General features: G+C 42.4%; 3 long non-coding RNA genes across 3 annotated transcripts; all 3 read left to right on the forward strand.

Annotated features, from left to right (window-relative positions):
* Positions 1-2969: 2969 nt before the first annotated feature.
* Positions 2970-7531, forward strand: LOC144410230 (uncharacterized). The gene is made up of 3 exons (XR_013468162.1): positions 2970-3274; positions 6968-7021; positions 7330-7531. It is a non-coding gene; the product is annotated as an uncharacterized LOC144410230 (long non-coding RNA).
* A 7-nt stretch (positions 7532-7538) lies between these two features.
* LOC144410235 (uncharacterized) lies at positions 7539-8835 on the forward strand. The gene is made up of 3 exons (XR_013468172.1): positions 7539-7675; positions 7764-7860; positions 8730-8835. It is a non-coding gene; the product is annotated as an uncharacterized LOC144410235 (long non-coding RNA).
* Positions 8836-8916: 81 nt separating this feature from the next.
* LOC144410221 (uncharacterized) lies at positions 8917-11349 on the forward strand. Its single transcript, XR_013468140.1, has 2 exons — positions 8917-9575; positions 9916-11349. It is a non-coding gene; the product is annotated as an uncharacterized LOC144410221 (long non-coding RNA).

Below are 11349 nucleotides of genomic sequence, written 5' to 3' on the forward strand. Positions count from 1 at the left end.
AGTCATTTCCAGGTTGACATTTAGTGGGTAAGCATAGCGTTCTTTTCACACTTCATTCAGAAATATTATAGATGAAAATATCAAGCCAAAGTGGCGAGTTTATCAGCTTTAGAAAGCCACCTGTCAGCGGGTCCAAGAAGTCTATACAGACCCTTTGGGTAGGGAGCAAAAGGGAAAACGTTTTCTATACCTCCTCATTATTTCTCCCCTAACCTGTGTGCTTCATCACACTGCCATAGCCTTTGCCAGCACTTTGTTCTCAGAATATTCCTCTTTCAGCTGACTGCTCCAATCCCATCATTAGATTTGAAGGTAGTTGATGATAGGAATGTTGCCAAGAAACTAGTGGTTTCCGTGGTGACAAACACTCGCCATTGTGTATTGCAATGTAGGGAGTAAAGAAACTGGGTACATCTGAGGACAGCAAGTTCACAACAGACAACAGATCCTAACGTGTGAGATCTCGCTCCATTAATTCACGCAAATTCAACTATTAGTGATGCAATACACATGTTTGTGCACAAAGAACATATCTAAATTGTATAATGTCGTTTCATGCTGCATTTCGTCCATATTATTTGCAGAAAAGGCTGTGCACCCATTTATGAAAATGCCACTGTTAAAACACTGTAGCCTTAGCCTTAACATAAATCACAGCATTATCAGTCATCATTTTGGATCAGCTTTAAAATGACTGTAGACAAAACAAAGCATCAATGATACATCAGCAACTGACATTAATAAATAGCTTGAATGGCTTAATAATCAGCATCCATGTACAGCTTTGTTTGTTGAGTCAGTCTGGCTCTGTGTGTGTGTGTGTGTGTGTGTGTTTTTGGTGAGATGCTTATTGTAATTGGGGAGAAGCGGTTGCCGTGGCGGCTGGTGCAGGCACTGATGCACAGGATTGGTATCTAAATCTGGTTTCCCAGATAGGCAAAGTCAGCAACAATCATGTTTTCCTCTTGCCCCCGCAAAAGTCTTTGAAGGAGGACAGCAAGCAGACACTGAAATGACAAACTGCTTTGAAAGGGAGGAGGCGGAGCCAGGCCAAGCACTGATGGATGCTGAGCGGGTTTTCATCGATAAAGGTTTGGTCAATTTGCTGTTTGACATTTTTAAGCTGCCAATGTTGCAACAGGAGGCGAATCTTTCAGTCAAACTGCAAATGTTCTCATCCGATCTGAAGGTTGTGATGTGTTGAATCGACTCAACTGTGTACACAAGGTGGTAGTGTTGATGTGGGGCGAGATGAGCATCTAGGTTCTTTTGAAATCTCTGCAGTCTTGCTTGTGTTCATTAATAAAACACAAAAAGAGGTTAAAATTGCCTATCTTCAATTGGTGCAATGAATTAATCTAATTGAGAAACCAAGTTATAACCCAAATACATCATACCTTAGGTAAAGATTAGAACCTCGTAGGAGTATGTCTAACATTATTAGCCCCATAAACCCCCTACGCTAAATGAACCCCCCCATACCATAGAGCATAGAGCAGCCATGGTAGCAGAACACCCATGATCCATTAACGTTGAGTTGAGAAAGCTTGCATAGTAGTAAATTCACTAAGTTGAGGACTAAGCAGTACTCCAAGCAGCAGTCGAGCAATGGAATTTGGAAAGTATCCAGGTATAAGTGGAAGCCATGTCGACCATAGTGTTCTCAAAGAGGTTTGAAGGTCCTTGACGAGAACGAGTCCCGGAGGGACGGCAGATTGCAGCCGATCTCCCTCTCTTCAGATCGAGTGATGCGCTGCCGCCTGCCCTTGTCCTTGGTTGTGGCTGCAGCCGATCGGTTTCCTTGCTGGTGGTTAAAATTAAATAAACACTACCCCTTTTTTTTATCGTACTGGTGGTCAGAGTCATCTTCTCCTGCTCATGTTCGAATAGGAAGCTTAACCACACAACATGAAATCTCTTTTTTCATTGTGGGCAACAAACACAAACAGTAGATGGCAGTAGAGCTTCACTGAGGAATTTGAACAATGTCCACCGATCACCTCCTCAGTGACAGCTTTGCTTTGCTCAAAGACATGGATCACTGGAAAGCAGAAAAGGAAAAGGAAGTTAGGAGAATATTTATGTCTGACTCCAGATGGCTTTTAAAAACTGGCAGATTTCTATTTAGATTTTGCTTTAACTGCCATTTGGCTGCTGTGTTGGCAAAGCCTTCCTAATGCTCTGCAAATCATTTCAATGGCACAATAATTGTTTAGTCCTTGGCTATTGGACAAACTTTTCATCAGTGGATAAAATTAATTCACAGTCCACAAACCGATATTGAACACATTGAAAACTGGTGTGTGACAGTGACAGTAAAGCAAAAACGACAGTATAAACAGTATTCTGTTGTCAAATTTGACTTTTTTCTTTTGCAGGACAGCAAAAAGGAAGTCTGTTTTATGGTAAACAGCAAATAATTCTCTGTTTTTATAATAAATAATTACACTGATAATTGTACTTGTCTTTAACTCACCTCAAATAAATCCAGTCAATCTCAATCTTAATATCCCAATATTGAATTGGCATGTAAGAAGCCTACAAATCAAAATATTGCCGCACGATAACCTGCAACATCCGAACAGTTGCAACTGAATGCGTTTGCATTTGTGAGGGTAATGGGAGACACAGAGCAGGCCGTGCCTATGTTCATTTAACGGGGCCACATGAGGTGAGGTCCTGCTCTATTTGCGAATGGAAAGCTTGACCCTGAGCAGGTTATGGGGACTGTAGGTGTTGCTGTGACCTGTTTCAGAGCTCTGAACGCCTGGCGTGGCCCGCTCATGTCTCATGGTGAGCGTGGACGCGCATGTGGCCGCGTGTCTCCCTTTGAAACAGTCAGAGCCCAAAACAATCTGGATCCTATTAAACCGGTTTGTATCTTTCCCCTTCTCCCCTCCTGGTCGCGCTGTCTGTTTTTACTTTGTGTTATTCATATTCGCAACCCTCCGCCCCTCCATCCTCAGCATCCCACAATGTATTTTGTTTGAGACTGCTGGGCAGATGTTTCCGTGGTGCTTATACAATCCGGGTTCAGAAATCTGGATTTTAGGATTGATTGTATACTATAAAATGTAAAACGAGAGACAACCATTTTATTTTATTGATCCTGGAAGAAATCTTTGCCCCAGCCCACATGACAGAGCAGCTGGCTGAGAGTGGCCTCATCTGGAACTGCCATCAGCTGCTTGTTAAATGCAGTGTGCAAGTGGAGCGGGAACACGGCAGCATGCGGTCTCAGCCGATCCACAACCAGACACTGGGAACTGTGCAGGTCAGAGTAGTTTACTTACTTAGTGTGTTTGTGTGAGTGGCTGCCTTTGGGCTACACGCCTCCATGTTGGACCGGGCCGGGATCTAGAATGCGCTTCTCTCTGAATCCTGGATAGGTAATTGATCCCAGAGGGGACACTCGACTTGCCAGCAGCGGTTCATATCGTTTCTATCTTTTAGACAAGCCCTCTACAGCTTCCAGATGGGGAACGCACTTTGGAAGTTCAAGTTTGTTTTTGGAAAAAAAAAGTATAATGCTTTAATGTCTCTATCTTATAAAAGCAGGAGGAACCTGCTTGAGTGTCACAGGATTTGTGTAACTCATTGGCTATGTAGATAGTTTGTTTATCTTTGTTGTGTTTGTTTACGTGGCAGCACTGTGTGAATGGAGGCGTGCTGGAGACAGTGTCAGTGGTTTGGGAAGAGGGTTGAACTTGGGTAACGCGCCCTGAAAACAGCTTTGTGTTCTTGTGTGTGAATATTTGGGAAGAGATGGAATTATTAACAAAATATTAATCTATTGTTTTATATTACATGCATATATTAGGGAACATTATAAGTAAGGTGTTGCTTGGTCTGGAAATTGTTCTGCACACACAGAGCTTTCCGGCATGCATGTATACGCTTACTATACCGCAAAAAAGGCCGTAGCGCCAATATTCTAAATCAAACTATTCAAACAACTCTTCAAACTCTATAAATGAGCGTGTAATCCAGATTGGGAAACAACGATATTCTACATTCTTCGTTCTCCGTTTAAAGCTAAATACCAATAATTGCTGTTCCAACTGTGACAACATAGGTCTCTCTATACTCATAATATTCATTGGGTCTAAATAATGAGAAGAGTAACAAAATTACAGCCCATTTTACAGTCACCTTTCCCACCCATAAGTCCTTGTGACCTCCTTCCTAAGTATCCACTTTACGAGAGGAATTGATGGTGGGTTTTAACCTTTGTCTTACGTGGAAACATCTGTCACATGTTACACTGAGGTGTCAGGGATTACAAGAAACTGTCCAGCAGAGTCATAAATATAGATGAATGACAAGTATATTATTCATTAAACATCTTTTCTTTTTATGTTATGGTTCTCAATGCAGAGATGACTCAAATCAGCAATCATATTCATGTGCATTGACCACTACTTTAAAACAAATGTTATCTTATCAGTAACAGGCTCCTTAAATATACCTTAAGTACATAAAGGGAGTTATGGACGGAGTCGAGGTCATAGTTGTTTCAATTAAGTCACTATGGATTATAGAGATATTTCCTCTCAGACTTTTTAATCTGAAGACGTTGTTTGGTTGACAAATTCATGTATTCTTGGTTAAGTTGTTAAGTGATTTTTTTTTTAAATGCCTATGCATTTTTATGCTTCGTTTTGATATATAAAAATAAAAGTCACAGAACCTGATTCAATCTGCATATTAAGCGAGCTCACAAGAGATACTGACCAGGCCTGAGAAAGTGATTGCTGCCTTTCTTGAATACGCAGGCGAAAAGTCAGCCAGCACGCTGCACGTTCACACCCCAGCTCGCACAAATTAGTGGTGCGCTCGTAAAGTACAAACAGAATTTTTTTTCTCCAGAAGACGAAGGAGTTAAATCATGTTTGACAACTCAATTACACCAGTAGATACAAAAAAGTGATTTTACTCTCGCGTTTGAAACATTTTTGAAGCAACCTTTGGGTTTATGGAAATGTCTCAACGTTCAAAGTTGAACGTGCCACAGTGTTGGTTTCTGTTGAGTGAGTCCAATTTACTGTTGTTTATTACACATCTGGTGGTTTCCCAAATGCTGTAGAAGAAACAATTTCAACAACAAAGCAAAGGCCACAGCAAAGTGGAAAGTGTCATCCGACACTGAAGGGAAATGAAGTACACCTGGATCTCTGCACGTTTTAGCCCAAAGGATTTACATTTGGTTTGTTGTCACATTGATGGACACCAATGCAGATTGAGTAAAAACGCATGCACATCATTATCATTATCACTTTTGCAAAACTCTATGACAAATGTGATGTTCACTGTAATGGATTATTCACAGAAAGAAGTTACTAAATCTAGCAACGTAAATATAATAAGATAAAAATAAAAATATATAAGCTTTAGGTGTATTTCATTGATGTTTTAGACAATTAGGCCAGCTGGTCCTTCATGTTTTAACAAGTTGTGCATTTAGCCAGCAGTTTAAACAACAATAATCATGTAACAAAACTGGTATGGTATTTAAAATATAACCTTTACCACCAGTCTAAAGACCATTCCATATCAAGGCTTACTCAACGCACATTAGACAAAAAAAGTAAATCCTCTTTCATCTAAATAGCAGAATTATCTGATTCCTCAACATCGTGTGCAGTACATACCGTTTTGTTTTCCGAGATTTGCTCACTGAAAATCACAAAAGTTATAGAACATGCTCAAAGGACGTAAAGATCCAGCTGGGTGTGTTTCAATTATTAGTGTGTGAGAAAGTGTGTTCAAAAAGAGTGAAGCGATGGAGTATTGCTTTGCTGCTTCTTCTTGTTCTCTTCCCTCAGCTGCCATTGGAGACTCTGCCTAACAGAGGCCTATGACAGACCACCTGCTCAGAGAGGATTGTGGGCACGAGCTACTATATAATAAACAGCTGAACCAGGAGCAGTACGGGGATCCCGTGGGGAGAGAGGCCGGAGAAGGGTGGCGGTGTTGGTGGGGGTGGAGGGGCTCGGCTGGTCCGGGCGAGGCGGTCTTGTGGAAAGGGCTGCAGAGGTTGTGGCTGCATGTGGCATACGTGTGTGCTACCCAGGTCCTGATGGACAGTGGTCAAGTCTACGCTCAGTTCATAAATACTCCACGCTACATTAGCTGCCAAAGCCTTTCCACATGTTGTTTGCAGAAGGCCTCCATGGTGCTTAAACTCCAATCCCCATCTGGCTCTTTCCAGGTCAATTCGTCCAGGACTTCACACACGTTCCCTGACATGGACCTGCTGGGGGGATCGCCGGGCCCTCTGCAGTCTCATGGTTTACACACCCAACCTGGCAGACCAGCACACTGTAAAAAATGACCACAGCCCGACTGTGTTCAGGGTTTCACTGTGTCTTGACATTGAATCATGAAAATGAAATAAGACTTCTGTCAGCTGAGTGAGAACACTCCCGATCGATCCAATGCGGGTTGTTACAGAGCCGTCTGAACACAATAAGAGGTTTGTTCCACTTTTAGAAGAAGAACACTTAAGTCAAGTAAATTGTTTACATGAGTTCAGGAACCAGTTCAATTATCATAACCTGATGAAAGATTTGTCATCTTGTTTTGAGGACAAGAAAACAATAATAAACTAAAGGACTTGCTATACAGTAAATAATTACATATCACTTTAATATTCCACTTAATCATTTTATGACATTATGTAAGCATATTTTCAAGTGAACTTACACTAAAATTGCAGCTGGGAGCGAAAACCTTTCTACATTTAACAGGAAGTTTTTCAAATTTTTTTCAGGGTCTTTACTGTCTTTCTAATGCTGCGTTTCTCTCTCTCGTGGCCTTTTTGCTGCACTTGTCCACCTGTAGCCTGAGCTGCTCTGGGGGGTCGTTCAAACACAACGTATGTCAAGTCCTCATGTTGCTTTCGCTTTGGTTTGTTTTTTTAATTTAAAAAAAATACTAATACAAATTTTAATTTTTTTATTTTAAGGTGGGTGATGAAGCTGCGACCCTCCCTCCCTCCCGAGTTGGGGAACCGAACCATGTAAGTGATGGTGAAATGCACTCTAGTTTGACTGTCTACATCCCTTTAAAAGTCAGTCAGCTCATCCATTAATAACTACGAAACCTTGTCTCAGTTATCACAAAGCATCTTATTATTACAATAAAAAGGATTGTACAGTTTTTACGCTAAGCTAAGCACACAGAGCATTATAGCGGAATTTTCTCATCAAACTCTCGAAAAGAAAGTGTTTTAAAATATTGGTCTGCCTTTAGCCACATGTATGTGCGATGCTATACTTTTGATATATTTTGATGTTTTCACTATTACAACACAATGTTCTTTTAAAGGTTCATGAGAAGAATGGATTTCCCTCCCACACTTGACATGTGTGCATGGCTGCAGGACTCATCTGTAACTCGTGGGGCTGCGTGGTGGAGAGAACGCCCCTTCCTGCTGCCCTTGTCCCAAGGCCAGTCAGCTGTGGCTCTGATCTGTTCTGTGATCCAGGTAGTGGGCTCAACAGGGAACCTTCTGCAGAGGAGGCCAGCGAGGAGACGTCTGAGACGTCTTAGATGACGGAGCCAGCAGGGAAATGGGGGTAGTGCTTTACGAGCAGAAGGCCCTGCACGGCCTTGCTTACCTCCGCTCTGCTGCCTGCCTGCTGGATGAATGATGATAGAGCAGAAATATACGGTATGCTGGCTAATATATGTTACCCTGTCTGACAGTATAGTACAACAGCCTCACGATGTGTGGTCTCTGCCACAACTGTCAACCGAAGGAAAAGCAGAAAGGAGGAGGAGGAAACTGCACAGCTGGAGCGAGTGTGAGATGTATGAGGACGGCGGGGCAGAGGACAGTCACACTTGCAAATACGAGTAAGTCAACATTGTTGGACCCTGGATAACTCTGATAAGAACTGAGTTAATAAAATAAACACAGTGGCTGTGTGGAACTGCTAATCTCAATCTCATTAGATAAATGGAAACAAACACCCTCACTGTGAGCCAGGACTATTTTTTTTTCATCCACAGACTGAATCATCTGCTATTAAGCTTTAGCAACACATTCCAATGCAGGTGGTCCTCTGAAATGAGAGGTTAGCTTTGCCTTCGACAATGCCAGAGGTAATGACTGATCTAATCACAGGGCCCGCTCACGCAACCCACCTGTTTTGCCAGCTTTGCCTTCACATAAAGCGCAGCGTTGCCAAGTGCTCGCAGCGGGGGGCGGGTGGCACATGTTGGGGTGGCAGTAATGTGTTACCCAGATCCCTATGTAGTCCCAGCTAGATGTTGGTCTGGCTCCGCTCTTTCATCTGCTGCCAATAACGGAAAAAAAAAAAAGTTGTTTCAGCTCGGTCTGGCTGGATCCACTCAGTGGGGCACTGGGAGCTTTTACAAGGGCCAGATAAGATGCAACCCATGTTCCTACTCCCCCCCGCACACACACACCACCGCCACCACCTCTACCAAAGCCAACCAACACCGACCACCATACAAAAGATTTTGTTTTTCAACGACTCACATTTTCCAGCCGCTTGATCTTCCTTCTGAAGTAACCAGGCAAAAAATCCGGCAGGCGGCCGGCAGATGTGGCAGGCCCTTGTGTACATGACTGCATTTTGGTCCGAACAGGACGTACTGCTCATGGCTTGGATATTACAGCTCGGTGTGGGAGCTCCAAGTCATGATATTGTCATGATTCATGATGTCATAAAAGGCTCATACTGGTCTCTTTCTTGTAGTTGTGCAGGAAAACCTTTTGGACAATCACACTGGTACAAGCGACTCTCAAAGGTCTCCTTTTATCTTTTTTTTCACTGTCTTTGCTTTTTATTTGTAACATTCGTTGTTGCATTTTATTACATGTGTCCTCCCAACAACAGCCTTCTAACCCCCCTCCTTACTAATTAGAGCCTTCTTTCTTAGTCTGGTGTTGCCTCCATCCAGTAAGTGCAGAAGTATGGGTTACTACTGGCGGCTGCTGCCTGGCACTGCTAATGATGCTCACGTTTGTCTCCTCCTAATTTAGTCTAATCTAGAGTCTCTTTGCTTTATACTTGTGCAAGTGTCCTCTTGCAAATTTTTGTCCTCCGCATGTGTCTATGCATGTGAAAAGGTCTAAACTTAAGCAACTGACTCTTGAGAATGTGATTTGTATTTAATTAGGTGGAATAGTTTAATTTCTGGTTGGAAGTAATTGATCTTTCTGAAAAGCCTCCACTGGTTTACTCAATAATAGATGAAGCGACTGCATCACGCGGACACCCTACACCAGTCTCAGGTATGGCTATTAGCCCAGTCATGAGTGGAAGAGCTGGAGAGACCGCAACACCGGGGGAGGGGGGGCAGACGCACCGATGAATAATTCAAGGTGAATACAATGTGGTTCAAAAGAATTCTCCGTGTTTGTCCTTCAGCCTCGCTCAGTCACCCTCAGTGCGGATAGGAGCGGGGACACGCGTGCACCTCGCTGATAGGCCTTAAATAGCCTCCCAACTTCACGTTTCCAGTTGCGCTTTTGCGGCACAGGATGAGGATGATCCACCTTCGCTGCTTGCTCCTCTGCTGGATGGCTGTTCCTCTACAAGGTAAAAGATCATTGTACTTTAGCTGTCTAGAGACAAGTTGAGGCAAGTTTCTCCCAAATTATTGTGCTGAAATTGCAGCCAGAGGGATGTAGATTTGATCCATCGAGTGGGCCAGAGGCAGATGAACTGCGAGTGTATTTAATTATGTGTTGCCCATCCTCAGGAGCTGGCGCAGTCCATTCCCAACAAACTGTGAGGTCTTGTAAAAAGACATTGTACTAAAAGACATCAGACGATACTGAGCTGGTTGGGGCTAATTTTGCCGTTGCATGAAAAATAACACGAAAGCTCTTCTGCCATTACGTTTAAAGTGACTGACTCCGTCTGTCTTGCGTTACAGGTCTGGAGATATTCGACCCAGAGGAGGTAGAATACATTCATTCCAACACCACAGCGACAGTGGGAGGCTCGGTCGTCTTGGACTGTGGTTCCACCGTGCCCACTATCTTCATCTGGGGATTCACCAAACAAGGAACTGATAATAATGTAGCAGTGGCTTACAACTACGGTCAAGGCCCAAAGATACAGTCCCAGTCCAGCCATTTAGGCCTCATGCAAGTGCAGGTCAACACCTCTGCTTTAGTCATAGAGGAGCTGCAGAGAGTTGCAGAGGGGATGTACACCTGTCAGGCTTTATACGATACAGACAACGGGGCAAAGATAACTTTCTACTTTACCCGACTGGATATGGTGGATGACTGATAATAAATCAGTCGTTTAAGAAGTGTGCTGCAAAAATGTCCACTTTTAAGCTTCACGACCATAGTGTACATCTTCAAATCTTCCCTTTTTAAATTTTCCAGGATTTGAAATATCTTTCCACCCCCGACTAGGATTTAATGGATGTGAATGGCAGTTCACCAGTTGAAATGTAGGTTGTATTTGTGTTTACTTTCCTCGGGAAGTTCCTGCCTGGGTCCAGATTATTAAAAAAGTCCCTGACCAATAAGTACAGCTGAGGGAGTATCAATTGGCCAATCAGCAGCAATAGCGGGACATTGTTGAAAGCTGTTGTTGAGCAGTTGTCAAGCAGCGTGCCAGAACCAAGAATTATTAATGACAAGAATGGACACACCGATACAAACATGGACACTGCTATTGATACGGTTTTAAATTGACTTTAAAGTACTGATCAACACTCTGCTTTCAAGTCTGGAAACAATAATGGAGATATGGCTACGAGACGCCAGGTTGAGTATCATGGTACAACCTGAGTTTGAAAGATGGGAAAGGTTAGCAAAACTAACACTATATACTATAAAGTTGTGTTATTGGAAGTATATGATCCAGCAATATTGTACCTTGACGCTAAACAGGGTATTAGAAAACGGAAAATGTGAAATCTGATTTTAACCATTTTTTTATTGATCTGTTGATTTTGTTTTTTTGTTTTTCTTGTCACTCCTACAAACAATACTTGTGATTATTGCCTCAATGTTTCAAAGTTTTGGTTGCTGTGAATAATCGGAAGACCTCGAAGTCTGCAAGTTCGTCAGTACTACTATTGTCTGAAAAACAATAACATTTCATGCTGTTGATAATTTGTACTGTAATAGGTTGGAAGCAGAAGTCAACTCAAACGCAAAACCTGAGCAAATAAACCTCAAACCACATAAATACCCAAAGGCATATTTAAGAAAATATGTTTCTTATTCATTTGGACGAATGGAATTTTGAGTCACAATGAAACAGAAAGTTGTTGCGACAGTAAAATGTCTAATTTTCTCCAAATGTTTGATTCATCACGATGAACAAATAAACTGATGTAACTCGA

Source organism: Gasterosteus aculeatus, chromosome 1 (assembly GCF_964276395.1).
Source record: "Gasterosteus aculeatus chromosome 1, fGasAcu3.hap1.1, whole genome shotgun sequence".
Taxonomy (NCBI): domain Eukaryota; kingdom Metazoa; phylum Chordata; class Actinopteri; order Perciformes; family Gasterosteidae; genus Gasterosteus; species Gasterosteus aculeatus.